At 37.7% G+C, this 26,106-nt stretch overlaps 1 protein-coding gene across 1 annotated transcript in view; it reads right to left on the reverse strand.

Annotated features, from left to right (window-relative positions):
- The window catches only part of LOC150079463 (uncharacterized), a 94,825-nt gene extending 68,942 nt beyond the window's left edge, over positions 1-25,883 (reverse strand). Inside the window, exon 1 of the mRNA XM_090382553.1 lies at positions 25,354-25,883. The gene's annotated coding sequence lies outside the window, so the exon portion shown is untranslated. The remainder of the gene's footprint in view (positions 1-25,353) is intronic.
- Between the last annotated feature and the right edge of the window lie 223 nt (positions 25,884-26,106).

Below are 26,106 nucleotides of genomic sequence, written 5' to 3' on the forward strand. Positions count from 1 at the left end.
CCATTAGTAAGCCAAGTTTTGACTTGTCATCAGCAGAGGCATATACGATGCAAGAAAGCAAGACAGAATCGTAAAAAAAAAAAAAAAAAAAATGCTTCCCATTTCACCCATCCATTAGCTCTAAAACTTTGTCCAGTTCTTCCTTGAATTTATTTACATTATGAACTTCAACGACAGATAGCAGTTTGTTTCAGAAATCAACTACCTGCTGGCTACAGGTAAATTTCTGCACATCCTATCCTACAACTATCTTTCCTCAATTTGAATTTATGCCCCCTCAAGTTTGTAATCTGAGCAAACGGAAGACTCCCGTAAGCATTAATCCTGCTCAAACCATTCAACACCTTATACACCTCAATCAGATCACTTTGCAGGTGCAGCACCTATGTAACCAAGTGGCCAGGAGCGGCAGTGCATAGCACATGCTTCATTGCATAGCACACTTGATTAGACCGGGGTTCGAGCCCGTGACTGCCAAATGTGGAGGATGCGGAAAGGTCAAGGAATGACCACCGCATATCCTCGGAGCAATATGGCCTTAGCTGCTAATGCTCCTAAAAATCAAATAACAACAACAACTTTGCAGGTACCTAGTCTCCAGACACTGCAATTTGAAAAAATTTAAGCCTTTCTTGGTAAGAGGATCCCTTTGCTCCCCTCATAAATCTTGTTACCCTTCTCTGTACTCGTTCTAGCAACTCTACATCCTTCCTAAAATGAGGCCTCCAGACCTATACACAGTTATTTGTTATTGTTATTTGGTTTTTTTTTTTTTTAGGAGCATTAGCAACTAAGGCCATATTGCTCCGGGATATGCGGTGGTCATTCCCTGACCTTTCCGCATCCTCCGTATTTGGTGGTGACGGGCTTGAACCTCGGTCTAATCAAGAAGCGTGTGCTAAGCACTGCTGCTCCTTCACACCTGGCTACGGAGGCGCCTCCTATACACAGTACTCAAGGCCTGACCATTGCCTTATACAAAGGGATAATCACCTCCTTCTCCCTACTAGCAAAATTCCTGTATATCATTGACAATACCCCCCCACATAACCTGCTTTGGCAGCCTGTCTGCACTGCTCAGAAAACTTCATATCTGAACTATACAAATACTCCCAGGTCTTTTTCATTCACTACCACCCTGAGTATAGTACCACAATTGGTACGTTTCTTTGGGGTTTGCTACCCATATGCAGTATTTTGCATTTGTCAATGTTAAACTTCAGTTGCCACTTCCCAGCACATCTGCCCAACTTTTCTAGATCAGTTGCAGTTCCATACTGTCATTAACAACTGTGGAAACCTTTGTATCATCTGCAAACTTGGACATTAAGCCTGATATATCTTCATCAATTTCATTGATAAATATACAAAACAACAATGGACTCAACACCGAATCCTGGGGACTCCACTAATAAATAGTCCACGAAGAGCAGCATCCACTGATTACCAAACTCTGTCTTCTCCCGTGCACCCATCCTTTTATCCATTGTAGCAACTTGCTGTTAATGCCATACTGCTCCAATTTGTACAGTAGTCTTCCATGTGCAACAGCATCAAAAGCTTTCCTGAAATCTAAGTATATGACATCAAAATTATTTTTTGCATCCAGTTCCTTTGTGACCACATGAGTATCCAATCAAATTGGTTAGACAAGGCTTCTCCTTAACAAACCCATGCTGTCTGAATTATTACTCACTAGTCGTCCAGATTATCCTGCAATGCTTCTTGAACCAGTGACTCCATTATTTTCCCTGGAACAGAAGTTAAACTAACAGGTCTGTAATTACTCGTGTCATCCTTTGATCCCCCTTTGTGAATTGGGGATATATTTGCACATCTCCAGTCTGTGGGGACCTCTCCTGAGTCCAAGGATGCTCTCATAATTATGGCTAAGGGTTTGCTCACTTCCTTTGCCGCCTCCTTTAATATAGATCCCATCCACCTAAGGTGCCTTTCTTATGTTTAACTCAACAATTTTTCCTCCAATTAACTCCCAGTTATTACAAACTCATTTAGCTCCCTATTAGTTTAAAAAGCTTCTGACCTCCACTTCCCTACAGAATGCCTTATGTGTGAATGTAGATGCAAAATATTTGTTCAGTTTGTCAGCTATCTGAGCAGGATTATCATTGGTCCACTTGATATCAAGTGGACCAATCTGATTCATTCAGTTTCTTACAGAGTTCACATAAGTAAAGATTCTTTGCTGTTTTTCTTTGTCTTCTTTGCTAAAGATTTCTCGTAATTTGCCTTCGCTTGCCTAACCTCTTTAACTTGATTAACTACAATAGGCTTCAGTATCACCTGATAATTTATATACACTCCATCATTTTTCTTCTCTGCCATGAGTCTCATTAATTCATCTGACATCCATTTAAGTCTAAACCTTGAACAACATTTCTTAGTTGGTATGAAAAGCCTAGTAGCTTCCAAGATTAATTCCTTGAATGCTTCCCATTTAGAATGTGCTGTTGGTAACATCATCAGTTGGCTTAAGATTATTGCTTTCCTCGTACTTCAACAGTGAATGTATCACTGCCATCTAACTGCAGTTCAACATGCATGCAAATGTGTGTAAGGAAACAATCCATAACTCACAGGTGATTTGCCAATTCTCTCAAGAAACATGTTGTCCTGATACATATTATTCTCAGGACAGGAAATCAAACAACCTAAAAGTTTGTTATGAAAGTTTTAGAGTTATCAATAGTAATCAAAAAGTCCTGCTACTGATTTTTGTTATGTTCCTTTTACCTCTTTTTAACTTTAAGTTAAAAGTAAAATAAAACTTTAACATTGCATGTATACATATATATTTTATTTAAATCTTAAGGGGACCTCAGTTCAATTGTTTGCCCTGGATCTCTAAAACTGAAGTTAAGCCACTGCTGTTTTTACTGACCACAACAGTTAAGTCCTCAATTAGCAACATGCTATGTGTGGACACAATGTTTAATAATTGTATCTCAACAATTACTGAACAGTTAAGAAACAAAAATTGCTCATTTGTATGAATATCATGTTTCCAAACAAAGTATCTGGGTCCAGATGCACCCACTGGATTTCTTCAATTTTAACAGGTATCTCAGCTCCAATTTTTAACTTATTGAATCATGAGCAGTCAAATGAAACTTGAATGCAGATCAAGATACAGTAAAATCTGGCATCCTTAGGGAATAAAGGTGCCAGATTTTAGAGAGGTATATATAGTAGTTGAATGGTTCATAAAAATTAAACATAGTGAAATTCCCAAAATTTTCTAAAGAAGGGAGGTTTAAACTGTTGAAGGGGAGATTAAAGTTCCCAAGAATCATTAAGCTTTAATCACGTAACAGTAAAAAATCCACATTATTTTGATTATGAGGGAGAGGAAAGCTATAGTCCTTTTTGTCCCTACCTGGGATACACATGAGCACAAACAATTGAACTTATTTACATCTGTAAACATTTAGGCTGCATTCACACGTGATACTGTAGCAGATATGCCAGTATCTGCTACAGTATGCTTACTCCTCCAACCAATAAAATTAGAGAGGTACAAAGGATCTTTTAATTTTATTGGTTGGCTGGGTGATTAAGCATAAGCAGATCCACTTTGGTATCACATGTGCGAATGCAACCTCTTAATGACCATCTTTACTTTTATCCATTTCTGCAGCCAGCAGAATTTAAATATGGATAATACAATACTCTTAATTCTCACAGCAGGACAAACTTACCTTTGTAATGCACTGCCCTGGTATTGCACTACTTTCAACAGGCAGATTTAGATATTACAACTTGAAAACTGATTTAGCATACTGCATGGCGACTCACATCAACTTCTTTACAACTGTTTTGTCTGTGTGTGCCACCTGCTATCTAATGAGAGAACAGATAGTCCTGAAACAGGCAATCACAACAGTTATTTTTTAAACAAATGACTAATAAACCTTTTGGAAAAGCCAAGTTTGAAAGTAGTGCAATACTAGGACAACTCATGACAAAGGCTAGTTTGTTCTGCTGTGAGAAATACATATAGGATATTAAGATCATTGTATTATCTAAGCAGTTTAAATCCTGTTGGCTGCAACACTAAAGGAAAAGATAGTTCTACAAGGTTTTTATAAAGAAATGTCACTCTGTTTTGCATGGATTTTTAAAGACAAATTCTATCATTGATAAAGTGCCAAACTGCTTTCTTAATATTCCCAAATTGTAATTTATTTATTTATTTTATTATTATTTTTTTTTTGCAAAATGCTATATTTTAAAGAATTCAAGATTGAAAGTGCCAGATTTTTCAAGAGTTGACTGTATTTTTAATCTGTTTGCAGTAATGTTTTAAACACTACAATGCACAGACACTTTGAAATACTGTAAGAGTTGCAGAATAAACATGCTTTGCGCACTTCAATAAACTTCTGGCATCGCATTCCCTAAAGTATTCCTCACATGTGAATGTAGATGCAAAATACATTCAATTTGTAAGCAACCTGAGTAGGATCATTAACAGTCGAACCGTCAACATCGTAGTCCAATTTGATTCATCCCCTTCCTCCCAATATTTACTTAAGTAAAAAGGTTTTTGCTGTTTTTGTTTTTCTTTGCATCCTTTGCCAGAGATTTCTCTTAATCTGTATTCACTAGCCTAACCACCTTTGTGACTTGATTAGAGACTAGTTTATATCTACCACTGGCTTCTTTGTCACCTGATAATTTATATGCATCATATGCATTTTCTTTTCTGCCATCAGTTCATTTGTCATCCATTTTTGAGGCCTCTAGCTTGAAGAGTATTTCTTAGTTGGTATGAAAAGCATAGCAGCTTCTGATTATTTCCCTGAATGCATCCCGTTTGGAATTTGATGTTGGTAACATCATTAGTTGGTCCCACTGTATAGAATTTATAAACAGTCTGTGACCACTTTAGTCTTCTTTACAAAAGCAAAACCCTTCCCTTTAAGCTTGATGATAGTTAAATCTCTAAGTAAATCCCACATCAGTACACTGTGATCACTGCCACCTAGTTCTTTTATCTGCAGATTCTTAATGCATGAATAATCACTGCTAATAATCAGAGTATTGCGCGCGCGCTCTCTCTCTCTCTCTCTCTCTCTCTCTCTCTCTCTCTCTCGTTACTTCTAACCTGCTGCTTGTTGTAACAAACAGCCATTCAATAAATCTACAAACATCTTGCTAGTGTCTGAGTGACCAACCCACAAGTTCCAGTCATTATTTGGAAAGTTAAAATTCCTCATTTATAAGGCTGATTTACCGGCCCACTATTTCTGTGTACAGTAAACCCCCGCTATTCGCGGTCGCTGATTTAATATAAAATGAAAACTTAAAAAATGTGAATTTTAAAGCGCCGTGAACATTTTCGTCATAAAAAAACATGGGCCTGGCTAACATTATCTTTCCCGGTCAAAATAGCACTCAGTGGGTGGAGGGAGAGGTGACAAAATCGCGAGCGTGGATGTTTCTCGCGAATCCTTTTTCAGTATGTGTTATGCGCTTTTCGTGGAAGGTTTCGCCTTTTGCTTTTAATTTATATGCTTATAAATTGAATAAATTTATCAATTTATAAATTGATATGCTTATAAAGGTGAGAAATCTACCGTTTTGCAGTGTAAAACAGACTTTTTCGAGTGTGTTAATGGAAGAAAGTGACTTTATTTGGACAAGTTCTTTCTAACCCGTACAAAAATATGGCTACGAATAACAAGGGAAATGTGAAAAGATCAAAGAAGGTGATGACATTAGCGAATAAAATTGAGTTATTAGATAAAATTTCTAATGGTGAAAATGTCTCCTCAGTGGCAAAACATTATATAATCAATGAGTCAACGGTACGATCAATCAAGAAATCGAAAGAAAAAATCCGCCGTAGTGTCCGTGAAAACGCGCTAATTGCTTCAAAAATTTGCCCTGTAACTCGTGATGTTAAATTAGAAAAATAGAAAAAGCTTTAAATCTGTGGATAGAAAACTGAACTCAAAATAAAATTCCGTTAACCGTATTCACTCATCATTCATGAAAAGGCAAAATTCCTTTATCAACACTTTAGCGAAACAGGTGATAGCATTGACAGGATAAGTTTTTTAGTTAGCAAACACGCTGGTTTGAAAGATTTGTTTGAAATTTCTAATAAATATTACATTTAATATTAAATTGTTTCTTATTTTCATTTCGATGCCATATGCTTGCATTTCACTATGTACTGTCTATGTACATAGTCATATTATGAAAGTACATATAATACACACATAGACAAAATTTTAGACTAGTTTTTCTTATATATTTCATACTTTGGAACAGAACCCCTTTATTACTATAGGAGCCATAACTCAGTATTTGCGGCATTTCTCAGGAACGTAACCCCCGCGAATAGCGGGGTTTACTGTACAGTTGTTTGCTGTACTCATGACAGTTATTTGACCAATAGCACACTAATTTTTGCTTTCCCAGTGTTTATGTCACACCAAACTGACTCTTCATTTGCGCTGCCTTAAATTTTATGTACTTCTTAACTAAGAGTATATCCCCCCCCCTCCCGTCCTGTCTGTATACATTTTACTCCCTATATTCAGATTCTGCATCCTTTACATCTGAGTGACGCCACATCTCTGATATCCTCACAATGTCTGCATTTGATAACTTGACCAGCACTTCAAATTCAAATTTACCATGCTCTTAGCATTAGTGTACATGCAATTATAGATTCACCTGTTCTTATTCTTAGTTATCCTAACACATCCCATGTAATTGCTTTTTCCATGAGGGTCTCCAGCAGGCCTTGAAATCCCTGACACATGCAGATGCAAAAAAAAAAAAAAAAAAAAAAAAAGAGAGTATCATGCAGATATTCCTTTTATTTTTTGCATCCCTATAATGCTAAATAATGAACCTGAGAATGCCCATTTAACAAAGGCTTATTGGAAAAATGACCATGAGTAAGTTATGAGGTTGCAAGGGGATAACTAACACATTACAAACTTCTGAAACTTGCTGGTAAGAAAAAAGATTATGCATTAGGTGTGTGTGATTATGATAGTCTTGCACTCTACTAAGGCAAATAAAGTTGTGCAAAGCCATTAATAACAACGGTCTCACCATATCTACTAGGCAGTTCTATAAACCAAAAAAACTGAAATCAACTAGCGTTGTGAACATTAAAATTACTTCACTAAAGTGCTAATGATTTTTCAAGTTCGGGAAATGATAGACATATAATTGATAGAACAGGATAAAGAGAGATTTTAATTCAAGGAGACCCAAAAACAGATTACAGATTAGAAAATCTGTGATAAGGAATATCAAAGTAGCCATATGCCTACGTACCACCTTTAAAATGTAAGGAATCATAGCATGAATGAGATATCTGATGCAACCAGAAAATTCAAATTCTGTCAGAAAATGTGTGGAGCTTAGCAGATTGCAGATGAAAATGCATATCACAGCAGTCAGAACTGGGGCCATGTATATTTGCAAATGAATTAGGAAGTTTTAGGAAAGTTATTTTTAGGGGGTGACATAAGAATTGAAATTTTTAGATTTGGCATATAAGTGGAGGGAGCAAGATATATCTAGCTCCTGAACACCGTGTTATCCATATATTCATTACCCAAACCCAAGTCACAGATGGAAAAGTAGGAGCAGTAAGATTATATACTAGCTGACCTAGATGCCCCTTAGGGCATTACCAACAGGTCTAGTCTGGTGGACTATCTAATGGTTGGCCTGTGAAACTGTTAGTACTGGCAATACAATGCAAGTAGACCTTATTATTTTTATTATTATTATTACAAGCCATATAGTGCAAGGAAGCCTGAGGCTTATGCTGCACCAACTAAAAACAAATTTCCGAGTTATCCTGTGTGTGTGTGTGTGTGAGAGAGAAAAGTCGAAGGGAATTATCAAGAAAGAGGAGAAAGTAGAATGATGATATCCAGCTCAGGACCCTGGGTGTGCCAAGCCCATACTTATCATCATTAGCCATTTTCAATCCACTGCAGGATGAAGGCCTCTCCAGCAACTTTCCAGTTCCTTCTGTTTTGAGCACTGGCCATCCATTTACTACCCACAAACTCATGAATTTCATCTATCCATCTCCGCCTTTGTCTTCCAGATTTTCTTCTAGCTCCTCTCGGGTACCATTCTGTTATTTTCTTAGTCCATCTGTCATCGAGCTATGTGTCCTGCCCAGGACCATTTTAGTTCTTTAGTTTTGATAAGAATGTCCTTTACTTGAGTTTGCTGCCTGATCCATATGTTTCTCTTCTTATCTAACAGTCTGATTCCCAATATAATTCGTTCCATTCTACGCTGTGTAGTTCTCAGCTTCTCTTCCATTCTTTTGGTGAGCACCCAAGTTTCACTTCCATAAGTCATGGTGGGGAGTATACATTGGTTCATTATTTTACATTTCAGGCAAACTGGGATATTGCTCTTCAGTATGTGACTATATTTCCTGAATGCTATCCATCCAAAATTTATTCTTCTCTTGACTTCCAGCCATTTATCATTATTACAGCTAATAACTTGTCCCAGATGACTCCACCTTTTCAATCACTGCTCCTTCAATCATTATTTCCGTTTCTGTGGCATACTTGTTCATCATTACTTTTGTTTTAGCCATATTCATCTTTAGCCCAAAGTCCTTACTAACTGTGTATAACTGATTAAGATTTTCCTCTAATTCTTTGGGATCGTGGCTTATGACCACAATGTCATCTGCAAATCATAAATGGTTTAAGTACTCTCCATTCATATTGACTCCTTTCTGCGACTAGTCTAATCTTCTGAAAGCTTCCTCAAGGGCAGCAGTAAACAGCTTCGGAGATATTGTGTCTCCTTGTCGAACTCCTTTTTTTATTTAAAATTTCTACTGTCTTTGTCTAGTCTAATAAAGGAGGTAGCATTCTCATATATTTCCTTCAATATCATATGTGGGGTATCTATGCCTTGTCTTTCCAATGCCCGAAACATTGCCTTATGCTGTATGGAGTCAAATGCCTTTTCATAATCCACAAATGCCAGACATAATGGTGTTTTATATTCATTTGCTTTCTCCATTAGCTGTGATATTATGTGAAGGTGATCCATAGTTGAGAATCCCGTCCTAAAGCCAGCTTGCTCTTTCGGTTGATTCTCATCAAGTATTCTTTCTAATCTTTTAGTAATGACCCTTGTGAACAACTTGTAGATGTGGGATAACAAGCTAATTGGTCTATAATTTCCAATTTCTGATTTATCTCCTTTCTTATGCAGCAAAACTATGATTGCATTATTCCACTGCTTAGGCGTCACACCTTTTCTAATGCATTTTGTGAAGTGTTGCTAGTTTTTGTGTTATGTCTCTTCCTCCCAATTTTAACAACTCTACAGTAACTTCATCTTCCCCTGGGGCTTTCAGAGTCTTCATTTTCTTCAACGCATGTTCTACCTCATCAGGAAGGATATCAGGTATGTTGTATGTGTTAGTAATATGCGATCCATCTACCCCACTGCTGGCATCATTCCCTCGCTCCTCGTATAACTCTTTATATTAGCCTGCTGCTATTTCAATTATGCCTTCTCTGCTATTTATAAGTACACCATCGCTATTCTTCAGTTTCAGTATCATTTGTCTTTCTGTATTACTGCTCATGGCTGCTGATTTAAATCCTTTGTTTTCCCTTAATGCTCGTTCTACTTTTCTTGTGTTAAATCTTCTTATGTCTCTTAAATCTTCTCTGAGTCTCTTTCTAATGGCTTTGCATAACTGAGTATACTCAATTTTTTCCTTGTCAGTATCTTGCTCTTCATTTTTTGCCATCGGGTCATCATAACAAGTATTTCTTGACTAATTTTTTCTTCTTTGGATTTCTTTTTACCTATAGGTTTCTTGGGCTTTATCACTTTCAGAAAGTTGTAATATTCCTCGTCGATATCTTGATCCTGAGCAATCTGTAGAAGCTCAAACTTGTTCTTAAGTTCCAGTACATACTGCTTTTTCTCCTCTTCTGTTATCTCAAAGACCCTTTGTATTATTTACTCGAGTCGGTTTTTTAGCATTAGCATTAGTAGAGGCATTTGACGCAAGAAAGCAAGCTTATGCAGCATAAGCCAAAAAAAAAAAAAAACCACTTCCACTTCACCCCTCTGTTCGTTCAAAATACCTGTCCAGCTGAGCCTTAAATTTATTTAGGCTATCAACCTCCACCACAAGGGATGGGAGTCTGTTCCACCAACCAACCACCCGGTGGCTAAAGGAAAATTTCCGCATGTCTATCCTACATCTGTCTTTCCTCAATTTGAATTTATGCCCTCTCAGGTGATTATTCTGAGCGAGAGGAAGAATCCCATCAGCATTGAGCATGCTCAAACCATTCAAAGCTTTATACACCTCTATCAGATCACCTCAATGGTGCCTAGACTCCAGACACTGTAATTGCAAAACGTAAGCCTTTCTTCGTAAGAGCACCCCTTTGTTCCATTCACTAATGGCCTGACCATTGCCTTATACAAGGGAATAATCACCTCCTTATCCCTGCTAGAAAAATTCCTATATATCATTGACAATACACCATGAGCTACTCTTGCAGCCCGTCTGCACTGCTCAGAGAACTTCATATCTACCTGCACAACCACCCCCAGGTCCCTTTCATTCTCTACCACTGTCAGTGTAGTACCACAGAGTTGATACGTTGCTCTGGGGTTGCTGTTTCCCATGTGTAGTACTTTACATTTGTCAATGTTAAACTTCATTTGCCACCTCTCAGCCCATCTGCTCAACCTTTCCAGATCCTGTTGCAGCAGCATAGTGTCAGTAGTGTCCTTGACAACCCTGCCTACCTTTGTATCGTCTGCAAACTTCGACATTAAGCTTGATATACCATCATCAATATCATTTATGAATACAGAAAACAATAATGGACCCAACACTGAGCCCTGAGGGCCTCCACGAGCAGTGTCCATTGATTACCACTCTCTGTCTTCTCCCCCCCAGCCACCCCTTTATCCACAGCAGCAATTTGCCTCCAATGTCACACTGCTCCAATTTGTGCAACAGTCTTCCATGTGCAACAGTATCAAAAGCCTTTCTAAGATCCAAGTATATAATATCAAAGTTATTCCCTGCATCCAGTTCCTTTGTGACTGCATCATAGTATCCAATCAAATTGGTCAGGCAAGATTTCCCCTTAACAAAACCATGCTGTGTCCGAGCTATAACTGAAGTCTTGTCTAAATGATCCTGCAGTGCTTCTTTAACTAGTGCCTCCATTAATTTTCCTGGAACAGAAGTTAAACTCACAGGTCTATAATTACTTGTGTCAGCCTTTGATCCTTCTTTGTGAATTGGGATCACATTTGCACATCTCCAGTCTGTGGGTACCTCCCCTGAGTCCATGAAGCTCTCATAATTATGGCTAAGGGTTTGCTTACTTCCTTTGCTGCCTCCTTTAATATAACTGGATAGATCCCATCCACCCTTGGTGCCTTTCTTGTGTTTATCTTCAACAATTTCTCCTCCACTTCACTCTCAGCTATTACAAGATTCTCTAGCTTACTGCTAGAGTTGAATACACCTCTGGCTTTCCCCTCGCTAAATAACTCCTCATGTGTGAATGTCGATGCAAAATATTCATTTAATTTGTTAGCTACCTGAGCAGGATCATCAACAGTTGACCCATCGATATCAAGTGGACCAATCTCATTCATCCCCTTCCTTCTAGAGTTTACATAAGTAAAGAACTCTTTGCTGTTTTTCTTTGCATCCCTTGCCAAAGATTTCTTGTAATCTGCCTTCGCCTGCCTAACCTCCTTTGTAACTTGGTTACAGATCAACTTGTATCTATCATAGGCTTCTGTGTCATGTGTTAATTTGTATGTGTCCCATGCATGTTTCTTCTCTGCCATATGCCTCATCAGTTCATCTGACATCCATTTAGGCCTAAACCTTGAACAATATTTCTTAGTTGGTATATAAAGCCTAGTAGCTTCCAAGATAAGTTCTTTGAATGCTTCCCATTTTGCATTTGCTGTTGGTAACATCATCAGTTGGTCCCACTGTATAGAATTTAAATACTGTCTCAGTCCATCGTAGTTGCCTTTACGAAAGCAATAACCCTTCCCTTTACCCCTAATGGTAGTTACCTCTTTGAGTAAATCCCACTTCAGCACACTGTGATCACTGCCACCTAGTGGTTCATTTATCTGCAGATTCTTAATGCATGAAGAATCACTGCTGATAATCAAATCAAGAGTATTCCTCCCTCTAGTTGCCTCCCGAACATGCTGATGTAGAAAACAATCATCCAATAAATCCACAAAAGCCTTGCTAGTGTGTGAGTGACCAGCCCCCAAATTCCAGTCAATATCTGGGAAATTAAAATCTCCTATTATAAGACTCTCTAATTTACTGGCCCACTCTTATTTCCCTGTACAGTTTCTTATTATACAAATCAGAGTCATTAGGCCTATAGCACGCTCCTACTCTCAATTTTGATCTCCCAATGCTTGTCACACCAAACTGACTCGATACTGCACTGTCCAGCGATGTCCACTGGCTTCACTTCCTTGGATTTTATGTATTTCTTAACTAATAGCATAACCACTCCTCCCTTCCTATCCAGTCTATCCTTTCTGTAGACGTTGTACTCCCCAAATTCCAGTTCTGCATTCTTTATATCTGTGTGACACGTCTCTGATATCCCAACAATATCTGCCTTTGATGTTTTGAGCAATACCTCAAATTCATCAAATTTATTTACTAAACTTCTAGCATTGGTGTACACGCAAGTATACATGCACCTATTTCTATTCTTAGCTACCCTAACACAACCCATGTGTTTACTTGTACCGCAATGACTCCCGGCAGTCTCTGAAATATCCTGCATCTTGTTTTTCAGGCTTCTGCTCATTCCAATAGAAGCAGTGCAAGAATCTCTTTCACCTCTGCCAGTGGCTACTGTTAATCTATTCGTCTTTGTCTCCCCCCCCCCAAGCTAGCAGTTTTCCGACCCACCTAACACTGCCTCGATAGCATCAGCAAATATTCTTGCACCCTTTCTATTTAAGTGTATCCCATCCCTGTAGAAGCAATCTCTCCTGTTAACAAGTACAGTCCAGGCTGAAAAAAATTCTACTCCTTGAGCCTTTTGCTGGTATTATTCAATACCAGCAAAAGGCTCAAGGCTCCAGCAAAAAAAAAAATATGCCATTTGCTTATTCCTTCCAAGAATTTGTTAAAGCCAACCTGCTTAGTTCATCTAGGGTCTCTTGAAGTAGCCTCTCCCCCAATTACTGTCATTAATTACTGTGCTCACCTTTGTATCACAGCAAACTTAGACAAAGTTAAAATAAAATTCCTAAATCAAACCATGAAATACTTGTTGTAAAGCTTTACCCATGTAAAACTTTACCAAATGTAAGAAACAATAGAAATGCACGGGCTTTACCTAGCCTAGTGTCGCAAAAGCATGCCAATTTTTCTGTATGGTATGGATGCCACATTTTGATCCCTGCTTATTTCACACCTCTGCAGTCACTTCAACATTCTAGCAATATTTAACTTCATTAAGAAGACTGAAATTTTCATACAAGTAAAAAAAGCAGTGATTAATCCATAATTATCGTTGCAACAGACAAGTGAATCTGCCATAGAAAAGTATGAAATGAATACCTTCTCAGTGTGTATACAAGAAAATTATGTCCGGTGGAGGGGAGACACATTTTTAGCTTGAGGTTTGGATCCTTGCACATAATTTTTGAAGATCCAAATCTCTCACAAAATCATTTTGCTTGTTTTTTGTAAACTGTTTGCAGTTCACATACATATTAATGCTAGTAGCAGTAAGATGGGGCTTAGAGGGGAACAGGTATCCTGTGTTATCAGACACTCAGCCTAAAACACTGATGGATCCAATATCTCTCTATTATAGAGGTTTCAGGAGAAGTCCGGTTGGTCTGCCTCCCTAAAATCCACTCATGCACACCTTCTCGATGGTAAGCCCTGTTACGTCACTTAGGTGGCAACGAACGTGTAGAGTGGTTCTCTTCAAGACGCCTGGTCAGCGTGAAGAGGAAAAGACCAAAACCTCCAGCATATGACAGCACAACAATACAAATGGCCCTCAGTCCCCAGCAGCTTTCACTCTCCCTCTTACGGCAGCGAGAGGATCAGAGTGGAAGCAGAGGGTGCTAAGAATCTCTGGGTATGACCAGGCTGCCATGCACGGAAACTGAACTTGGCCTGTTATAACGTATGATCACTCATCAGTGAAGACAGGATATTAGAGCTGGAAAAGGAATTAGAAAATGTGAATTGGAATATCATCGGTTTGGCTGAAACAAGAAGAAGAAATGAATCACTTATAACTTTATCAAGTGGAAATCTGCTGTACACCAATGGAAACAGTGAAAGGAGTGAAGGTGGAGTTGGGTTTCTGGTCCATAAAGATTTTAAAAACAACATTTTGGAATTCAAAAGTACATCACCAAGGGTGTCAAGGCTAATACTCAAGATTTCTAAGAGGTACAAGCTAAAGATTATAATGATTTATGCACCAACATCAAGCCATGATGATGAAGAGGTTGAAGAAATGTACACCGAAATTGAGTCTTCTAGATGAGCAGAAAACCCACTACACTATTATTATGGGGGCCTTCGATGCTAAGGTTGGAAAAAGGCAAAACAGTGCAGAAAGAGGAACTATAGGAAATTTTGGAATTGGTGAAAGAAATAAAAGAGGTGAAAGACTTGTGGAATTTGCAGAATCTCAAGGACTGTCAGTAATGAACACTTTTTTCAAGAAAAGGGTGAACAGAAAGTGGACATGGAAGAGTCCAAATGGATTAACAACTATTGAAATCGACTTCATCCTCACTAACAGAAGATATATTGTGAATGATGTTACCGTCCTGAATACGGTAAATGTTGGAAGCGATCACAGAATGGTAAGATGTATACTTAATATAGATGTAGGAAAGGAAAAAACTGACTCGAGTAAATATTACAAAGGTCTTTGAGATAACAGAGGAGGAGAAAAAGCAGTATGTACTGGAACTTAAGAACAAGTTTGAGCTTCTGCAGACTGCTCGGGACCAAGATAACGACGAGGAATATTACAACTTTCTGAAAGTGATAAAGCCCAAGAAACCTATAGGGAAACAGAAATCCAAAGAAGAAAAAAATAGTCAAGAAACACTTGTCATGATGAACCGAAGACGACAAATGAAGAGCAAGAAAAACACTGACAGGGAGAAAACTGAGTATACTGAGTTATGCAAAGCCATTAGAAAGAGACTCAGAGAGGACATAAGAAGATTTAACACAAGAAAAGTAGAACAAGCATTAAGGGAAAACAAAGGATTTAAATCAGCAGCCATGAGCAGTAATACAGAAAGACAAATGATTATGGGACCAACTGATGATGTTACCAACAGCAAATGCAAAATGGGAAGCATTCAAAGAACTTATCTTGGAAGCTACTAGGCTTTACATACCAACTAAGAAATATTGTTCAAGGTTTCGGCCTAAATGGATGTCAGATGAACTGATGAGGCATATGGCAGAGAAGAAACATGCATGGGATACATACAAATTAACACATGACACAGAAGCCTACGATAGATACAAGTTGATCTGTAACCAAGTTACAAAGGAGGTTAGGCAGGCGAAGGCAGATTACAAGAAATCTTTGGCAAGGGATGCAAAGAAAAACAGCAAAGAGTTCTTTACTTATGTAAACTCTAAAAGGAAGGGGATGAATCAGATTGGTCCACTTGATATCGATGGGTCAACTGTTAATGATCCTGCTCAGGTAGAAAACAAACTAAATAAATATTTTGCATCGACATTCACACATTAGGAGTTATTTAGTGAGGGGAAAGCCAGAGGTGTATTCAACTCTAGCAGTAAGCTAGAGAATCTTGTAATAACTGAGAGTAAAGTGGAGGAGAAATTGTTGAAGATAAACACAAGAAAGGCACCTGGGGTGGATGGGATCTATCCAGTCATATTAAAGGAGGCAGCAAAGGAAATAAGCAAACCCATAGCCATAATTATGAGAGCTTCCTTGGACTCTGGGGAGGTACACACAGACTGGAGATGTGCAAATGTCACCCCAATTCACAAAGGAGGATCAAAGGCTGACACAAGTAATTATAAACCTGTGAGTTTAACTTCTGTTCCAGGAAAATTAATGGAGGAACTAGTTAAAGAAGCACTGCAGGATCATTTAGACAAGATTTCAGCTACAGCTCGGACACAGCATGGTTTTGTTAAGGGGAAGTCATGCCTGACCAATTTAAATGGATACTATGATGCAGTCACAAAGGAAGTGGATGCAGGGAATAACTTTGATATTATATACTTGGATCTTAGAAAGGCTTTTGATACTGTTGCACATGGAAGACTGCTGCACAAATTGGAGCAGTGTGGCATTGGAGGCAAATTGCTGCTGTGGATAAAGGGGTGGCTGAGGGGGAGAAGACAGAGAGTGGTAATCAATGGACACTGTTCGTCATGGACTAATGTTATTAGTGGAGTCCCTCGGGGCTCAGTGTTGGGTCCATTATTGTTTTCTGTATTAATAAATGATATTGATGAGGGTATATCAAGCTTAATGTTGAAGTTTGCAGACGATACAAAGGTAGGCAGGGTTGTCAAGGACACTACTGACACTATGCTGCTGCAACAGGATCTGGAAAGGTTGAGCAGATGGGCTGAGAGGTGCCAAATGAAGTTTAACATTGACAAATGTAAAGTACTACACATGGGAAACAGCAACCCCAGAGCAATGTATCAACTCTGTGGTACTACACTGACAGTGGTAGAGAATGAAAAGGACCTGGGGGTGGTTGTGCAGGCAGATATGAAGTTCTCTGAGCAGTGCAGACGGGCTGCAAGAGTAGCTCATGGTGTATTGTCAATGATATATAGGAATTTTTCTAGCAGGGATAAGGAGGTGATTATTCCCTTGTATAAGGCAATTGACAGGCCACACCTAGAGTACTGTATACAGGTCTGGAGGCCTCATTTCAAGAAGGATGTAGAGCTGCTGGAACGAATACAGAGAAGGGCAACAAGATTAGTGAATGGAACAAAGGGGTGCTCTTACGAAGAAAGGCTTAAGTTTTGCAAATTACAGTGTCTGGAGACTAGGCACCAGCGAGGTGATCTGATAGAGGTGTATAAAGTCTTGAATGGTTTGAGCATGCTCAATGCTGATGGGATTCTTCCTCTCGCTCAGAATAATCACCTGAGAGGGCATAAATTCAAATTGAGGAAAGACAGATGTAGGATAGACGTGCGGAAATTTGCCTTTAGCCAGCGGGTGGTTGGTTGGTGGAACAGACTTCCATCCCTTGTCGTGGAAGTTGATAGCCTAAATAAGTTTAAGGCTCAGCTGGACAGGTATTTTGAATGAACAGAGGGGGTGAAGTGGAAGTAGTTTTTTTTTTTTTTTTTTTTTGGCTGATGCTGCATAAGCTTGCTTTCTTGCATCAAATGCCTCTACTAATGCTAATGATACTGAAACTGAAGAATAGCAATGGTGTACTTATAAACAGCAGAGAAGGCATAATTCAAATAGCAGAAGACTACTATAGAGAATTATACAAGGAGCGAGGGAATGATACTAGCAGTGGGGAAGATGGATTGCAAAGTAGCAACACATACGACATACCCGATATTCTTCCTGATGAGGTAGAACATGCATTGAAGAAAATGAAGAATCGGAAAGCCCCGGGAGAAGATGAAGTTACTGTAGAGTTGTTAAAATTGGGAGGAAGAGACATAACACAAAAACTGGCAAGGCTCTTCACAAAGTGTATTAGAAAAGGTGTGACGCCTAAGCAGTGGAATAATGCAATCATAGTTTTGCTGCATAAGAAAGGAGATAAATCAGAAATTGGAAATTATAGACCAATTAGCTTGTTATCCCACATCTACAAGTTGTTCACAAGGGTCATTACTAACAGATTAGAAAGAATACTTGATGAGAATCAACCGAAAGAGCAAGCTGGCTTTAGGACAGGATTCTCAACTATGGACCATTTTCACGTAATATCACAGCTAATGGAGAAAGCAAATGAATATAAAACACCATTATGCCTGGCATTTGTGGATTATGAAAAGGCATTTGACTCCATACAGCATAAGGCAATGTTTCGGGCACTGGAAAGACAAGGCATAGATACCCCATATATTATGATTTTGAAGAAAATATATGAGAATGCTACCTCCTTTATTAGACTAGACAAAGACAGTAGAAATTTTAAATAAAAAAAGGAGTTCGACAAGGAGACACAATATCTCCGAAGCTGTTTACTGCTGCCCTTGAGGAAGCTTTCAGAAGATTAGACTGGTCACAGAAAGGAGTCAATGTGAACGGAGAGTACCTAAACCATTTACGATTTGCAGATGACATTGTGGTCATAAGCCACGATCCCAAAGAATCAGAGGAAAATCTTAATCAGTTATGCACAGTTAGTAAGGATTTTGGACTAAAGATGAATATGGCTAAAACAAAAGTAATGATGAACAAGTATGCCACGGAAAGGGAAATAATGATTGAAGGAGCAGTAATTGAAAAGGTGGAGTCATATACTTATCTTTGACAAGTTATTAGCTGTAATAATGATAAATGGCTGGAAGTCAAGAGAAGAATAAATTTTGGATGGATAGCATTCAGGAAATATAGTCACATACTGAAGAGCAATATCCCAGTTTGTCTGAAACGTAAAATAATGAATCAGCGTATACTCCCCACCATGACTTACGGAAGTGAAACTTGGACACTCACCAAAAGAATGGAAGAGAAGATGGAATGAATTATATTGGGAATCAGACTGTTGGATAAGAAGAGAAACACATGGATTAGGCAGCAAACTCAAGTAAAGGACATTCTTATCAAAACTAAACTAAAATGGTCTTGGGCAGGACACATAGCTCGAAGACATGATGACAGATGGACTAAGAAAATAACAGAATAACAAAGGCGGAGATGGATAGATGAAATTCATGAGTTTTTGGGTAGTAAATGGATGGCCAGTGCTCAAAACAGAAGGAACTGGAAAGTTTCTGGAGAGGCCTTCATCCTGCAGTGGATTGAAAATGGCTGATGATGATGAACAGTAAGATATTAATAATCATCTGCATTACAGTTGACTACTGAGAACAGCTGCAACTGTACCCAAAAAGCTAAGTTCAACTGAAGATTAACAGTAAAGAAAATTCCCATCACTTCTCAGCTTCGGACACGATATCATATGGGAAATGGCCTTGTTATATCAAAAAGTTTGTGCCCACTAATTCTTCTTCATTGCTTATGACTAAAAAACAGGAACACAGATGTGCCATCAGTTGCTTCATTGAGAATAAAAGCTCATTCCATCATTTTTATCCAGAAACAAAAAAGATAAATCATGGAATGGCATCACACCACATACCTCAAAAAGAAGTTCAGAACAGTAACCTTGGCCAGTAGCTTTTTGGGGACAGTCATAGTGGCTGACTTTCTGCTACAAGTGGGAAACTTGAACTCAATGATGTTCTACATTTACACTCTCATCAAACTTCCCTACTCACTAAGTTATAAGCATTTCATGAACCAAAATGTTGCTAAACTGAATGATCACACTGCACATCAGACAATGCAAACAAAATTTGACCCCAGGGGCTCACATCTGGTGAGTACAGGCTTGGCACACCCAGGGTTCTGAGCTGGATATCATCATCATTCTTTTTCTTGGTGATTCCCTTTTACTTCTCTCTCTCTGTCTCTGTGTGTGTGTGTGTGTGTTAAAAAAATTTTTTTTTTTTTTTTGGCTGGTGTAGTATATTTCCCCCAATAGACAGCCCAAACTTGTCCCCACCTGTTCAGACCTTTAAAAAAACAAATGCAAGCAACATGAGAATGATAATTCAGTCAAAGAAACTATGCATATGTGATTACAAGGAGCTAAAATAGGTTTATAACAAGAGTATTCTCCACTTCTCCAGTGCTGACAAAGTGTTCGGGTATTTATTGATTGTTTCCATTTTTATACCTTCTTTTAGGTAAACAGAATGTGCTCGTTACTACTGTAATGTACCTTTACACTACATTCAGAACTTAATTATGAAATTGTATTGACAGCTTCTGGCAGAAAAGATATAAATGAGCATATCAGATTTTGCATATCCAATGTGTAAGATTACAACCTTGCACATTAGAGATCCAAAAATAGTAATCATCCTTGCAGCTTTTTGATTTGTGTCAGGCTATAGGAACAGCAAAAGGCAGAGCCTTTTGATTCCCTTGACTCTATTTCTTCAACTTGGAGCCAAGGGAATGAGTGCCCAACATCAACAAATTAATAGGACCCATTTAATCTTTCTTAGCTGGTGCAGCAAGAAAGCAACTTAAATCTTTCTTATCACACAGGTAAAACTTAATTTTGTAGTCTCCATTTAATCTTTAACATAACTAGATAAATCCCATAAGATTATGCTGTCTAGTCTCTTTTGTCAGTGATCACAAAACTATTCAAGTTCCAATAAATATTAGCACCTATTGAACAAATTTTATTAAATCTTAAAATTTAAATATATATATATAATATTAATCCTGCTATCCTGTAATGGTCTAATATTGCTCATCACTTTCCTCAGTATTTGCATATGCAAAGAAGTCTATTTCATAATAAATCTACTTGCCACACACCTTTTATCCCCATCATTAATAAAATAAATCAATTTGTTCATACTGCTTCTTATGCAATGCCTTTTATAACGACACTATCAAATAAATTCCAATTCTGAAAAATATAACTGGACCTGATATCAATAGAGAAAGTAACAGCTGAAATATAACAAGTTATTTTGGTATTCACTAACTGCTAATAAAATAAAGGATATTTCTTCTTCAGCCCAAGAATAACTATTATTATCGGCTTATACTTATAGTATTCTGGATCACTTGATAATTTATGCAACTTCCTATTCTGTTATAAGTTCACTTTATTCATCTTATTTTTGTCAATACCTCACCACAACATTATCTTCTGATAGCAATAAAAAAGGTTAACAATTTTTAAAACAACTTTCTTTGTAATTATTGGATTTTCCAACTTATGCCACTGAACTGAATTCAAATGCATAAGACCATCATAATTTTACCTCATTAAGAAAATCCTTCTTTTTACCCTTGACAAGTTATTTATTTTCATATATTAGAATAGGCATATGATGCAAGAAAGCAAGCTTATGCAGCATCAGCCAAAAAAAAAAAAAAAAAAAACTTCCCATTTCACCCATCTATTCACTCTGTTCCAGCAATCAACTACCCGCTGGTCAAAGGCAAATTTCCACTCATCTATTTGACAACTGTCTTTCTTCAATTTCAGTTTATGCCCCGTAAGGTTTGTAATCTCAGCAAGAGAAAGAATCCCATCAGCACTGAACCTGCTCAATCCAGTCAAAGCCTTATACACCTCAATCAGATCACTTTGCAGGTACCTAGTCTCCAGACACTGCAGTTTGCAAAATGTAAGCCTTTCTTGGTAAGAGGATCCCTTTGCTCCCCTAGCAGGTACCTAGTCTCCAGACACTGCAGTTTGCAAAATGTAAGCCTTTCTTGGTAAGAGTATCCCTTTGCTCCCCTCATAAATCTTGTTGCCCTTCTCTGTACTCGTTCTAGCAACTCTATATCCTTCCTAAAATGAGGCTTCCAGACCTGTACACAGTACTCAAGGTGTGGCCTGACTCTCCTTGTATAAGGTGATTATCTCCTTATACAAGGAGATAATCACCTTATCCCTGCTAGCAAAATTCCTGTATATCACTGATAAAACCCCATGACCTACTCTGGCAGCCTGTCTGCACTGCTCAGAAAACTTCATATCTGACTACACAATTACCCCCCAGGTCTCTTTTCATTCTCCACTATCCTGAGTATAACACTACATAGTTGGTACATTTCTCTGGGTTACTGCTACCCATTTGTCAATGTTAAACTTCAGTTGCCACTTCTCAGCCCATCTGCCCAACTCTTCCCATATTAATACATTATAATTTATAACTACATTACAATCTGTCCATATTAATACATTATAATTGCTACTTGTTAATGGTTCCTTTACCCTTGACAAGTTATTTCTTTTCATATTTATATCCCATATTAATACATTATAATTGCTACTTATTAATGGTTCCTTTACTTGAAAGTTCTTAATAACCAATGAATTTTTAGTATCAACCAGGTAATATTGCTTCCTCTTGTGACATCCTTAACATGTTAGTCAAATTTGGTTTTCTGAAAGGGCATCTAACACTGCATTGACTATTTAAAAAAAAAAAAAAATTAAGTGAGTCATGCTACAAAAAGTTGAGAAACTTTTCTAATAATCAGTTCAGAAGTACACTGCCACTGTGTACATGATCAACTTAAGTTAGTCAATGAATGAAAAATTAAAATTCCAATAAGTCATTCTGCTGCTGTCTGTCTCGCTTTCTTGCCCACACATGATGCACTATTCTAGATTATACACAGATAGTCCTCTACAGTTCTTGGTTGTTCATCCACTATAGGTAAGAAATGTCTGGACAAAAAAACTGCTCTAATTCTAGTTGTTCCTGAAACTAAAAACAATTACATCCTACTCTCTTTGTAATTAAAAAAAAATAGGTTAATCGATAGAATTTTATTAGCATTAGTTGAGGCATATGATGCAAGAAAGCAAACTTATACAGCATCAGCCAAAAAAAAACCCCTTCCCATTTTCCCCATCCGGTCACTCCAAATGTTTGTCTAGTTCAGTTTTAAATTTATTTAAGCTATCAACTTCCACAACAACAGATGGAAGTTTGTTCCAGCAATCAACTACTAGCAGGCTAAAGCCAAACTTCTGCACAACTATTCTACAACTGTCTTTCCTCAATTCGAATCTATGCCCCCTCAGGTTCTTAGTCTGAGCAAGGAGAAGTATCCCTTCAGTACTGAGACTGCTCAAACCATTCAAGGCCTTATACACCTCAATCAGATCACCTTGCAGGTGCCTAGTCTCCAGATGCTGCAACTTACAGAATTTAAGCCTCTCCTGGTAAGAGAACCCCTTTGTTCCTCTCATCAATCTTGTTGCCCTTCACCAATCTTGTTGAACGTAGAGTTCTACCAACTCTATGTTCTTCCTAAAATGAAGCCTCCAGACCTGTATGCAGTACACAAGGTGTGGCCCGACTATTGCCTTATTACAAGGGGATAATCACCTCCTTGTCTCTGCTAGCATAATTCCTATATATCATTGACAAAACTCCATGACCTGCTCTGGCAGCCCGTCTCCACTGCTCAGAGAATTTCATATCTGATTGCACAATTACCACCAGGTCTTTTTCATTCTCCACCTCCCTGAGTGTAGTACCACACAGTTGGTATTTTGCTCTTTGGTTAATGCTACCCATATGCAATACTTTGCATTTGTCAATGTTAAACTTCAGTTGCCACTTCTCAGCCCACCTGCCTAACTTTTCTAGATCCTGTTGCAGTAGCATACTATCTTTAATGTCATTAACAACCCTGCCAATCTTTGTATCATCTGCAAACTTGGACATTAAGCCTGATATCATTGATAAATACACAAAACAATAATGGGCCCAGCATTATACACAAAACAATAATGGGCCCTGAACCCTGGGGAACTCCACTTTTAACATTAGTCCATGTAGAGCATGTCCATTTATTACCACTCTCTGCCATCTCCCACTCAACCATCCCTTTATCCATTGTAGCAACTTGCCCTTAATGCCATACCTCTCCAATTTGTACAGCAGTCATCCACATGAAACAGTATTAAAAGCTTTCCTGAAATCCAAGTATATGATATCAAAATTATTTTTTGCATCCAGTTCCTTTGTAACCACATCATAATATCCTATCAAATTTGTCAGACAAGACTTTCCCTCAACAAACCCACGCCGTGTCTGAACTATCACTGCAGTCTTGTCTAGGTGATCCTGTATCTCCTCTTTAATCAGTGACTCCATTATTTTCCCTGAAACAAAAGTTAAACTAACAGGTCTATAATTATTTGTGTCACACTTTGAATCCCCTTTGTGAATTGGGGATACATCTGCTCATTTCCAGTCCATGGGGACCTCACCTGAATCTAAGTATGCTCTCATAAATATGGCTAAATGTTTTCTAACTTCCCCCGCTGCCTTCTTCAATATAACTGGATAGATTCCATCCACCCCAAGTGCCATTTTTATGTTTAACTTCAACAATTTCTCCTCCACTTTGCTCTCAGTTATTACAAAATCACTTAGCTCCCTGTTAGAGTTTGATAAACTTCTCGCATTCCCCTCCTTGAATAACTCCTCATGTGTGAATGTATATGCAAAATACTCCTTCAGTTTATCAACTAATTGAGCAGGATCATCAATAGTCAAACCATTTATGTTAAGTGGACCAATCTGATTCATCCCCCTATGGTAATTCTCACAGGAAATCCATCCATAAGGATGTATTCCTGTGAGAATTACCACTCTACCAACGTATTCCTTATTCAAATTGGGTTTACATCACCACTCTATAAATTTCTTTGAAAATGCAGCTAAAAAAAATTTTTTTTTTTTCCCTGTAACAATATCATTTACTTTTTAGTTCCATCAGTCTTAAAATTGTAGGATTATGAAGCTTTAAATGACGTTAAAAGAAATGTCTCCTCCGTAAATGAAATACTTATCTCCATTGAGGGACGGCAGAATGAAAGTAATAAATAAATTTAAGTTGATACTCTGTACGTATGGAGCAAGAGGAGTTAACAGGTTTATCGTAATTCCAATAATGCAACAGATAACAAGAGGCCGTGCACATTTTGTGGAAAGTATATCACAATCTTGCAATATGCGTATCAGGATCCGCATACGTGACTCTACGACTACAGCAAATGAAATCAATTCTGATCAGATTGATACGCACAACTAATTTCCTTAAATTTTATCCCTGCTAACCCCACCTATTCTATTTCTTAAAATTTTTATTTACTAGCTGAATAAATTACGTTAAATGTCTTTCAATATAACGCTCTAAACACAATTACGGACTACCTTCAGCTACTTGCCATCTACTTTTTTCCCTGTCATTAATATAAGAAATTAATCTGATCGTATTGCTTCTTATGCAATGTTTTTTATATAACAATGACACCACTATTAATATAATTATTCTGCAAAACTGGCGTCGATATCGATAGGGAAAGTGACAGTCAGAATGCAATGAGTCATTTCGATAATCACGAATCATATATAAAATATGATTTTATTAAGTTAGTTAAATTAATAGGTGTATCGCATGTTTTTATTTAAAAATAATAATAGCTCATTCCAAAATGTACAGTACTTACCGTTTCATTTTCCTCATTTACCAAAGATGACAATGTGGAAATTAATCCAGCAATGAAACTTAATTTCAAATTACATTAAGGCTGCATAACTTGATCACAACATGCATATGATTTTACTAAAACTGGCTTCAACAAAACTGTATCAACTGTTTCATTTCACTACTTGATAGATAACCATTAATAAGGGACAGATTTTTTTAAGTTCACTTCAAGATAAACACAATATGGCTGCTAGCGTAAGACGTCCGTGTTTCTATATCCAAGATCGACATTTCGCTTCATGCCCCCACTGTCTGATATATTCAAGGAAGTGCGATTAAAATTCTCAATAATAAAGAAGCCATGGCTCAGTCTTACCATGGGAAACAAAATCAGCACATCTCCTCCAACAGTAAAAAAAAATGATGATCAGCGAACTACTATATTACCTTACATGGCATCGCATTTTCGCAGCAAATCACATACAAGGCAAAACAGAATACTCGGTACAACAGACCTACTCTACTGTGTAGGAAGTTGCACAGAACCCATCATCGGAACATGACAGAATTAATTCTGTAGGGAACTGTAGCGCCCTCACGGGAAATGCAAGTAATATTTACAAAAAATTATATTTAATGCATTTGATAAAATTTTCTATTTAATAAAAAATATCTTACATAATAAAAACATTAATCGATTTCAGAAAAGAACCAAACTATAAATGATGATAAAATATTTTTAAAAAATAGATTTAGAAGAACTTCAGTTGAT

This window comes from Mastigoproctus giganteus, chromosome 10, assembly GCF_048544385.1.
Source record: "Mastigoproctus giganteus isolate SK-2022 chromosome 10, ASM4854438v1, whole genome shotgun sequence".
NCBI classification, from domain to species: domain Eukaryota; kingdom Metazoa; phylum Arthropoda; class Arachnida; order Uropygi; family Thelyphonidae; genus Mastigoproctus; species Mastigoproctus giganteus.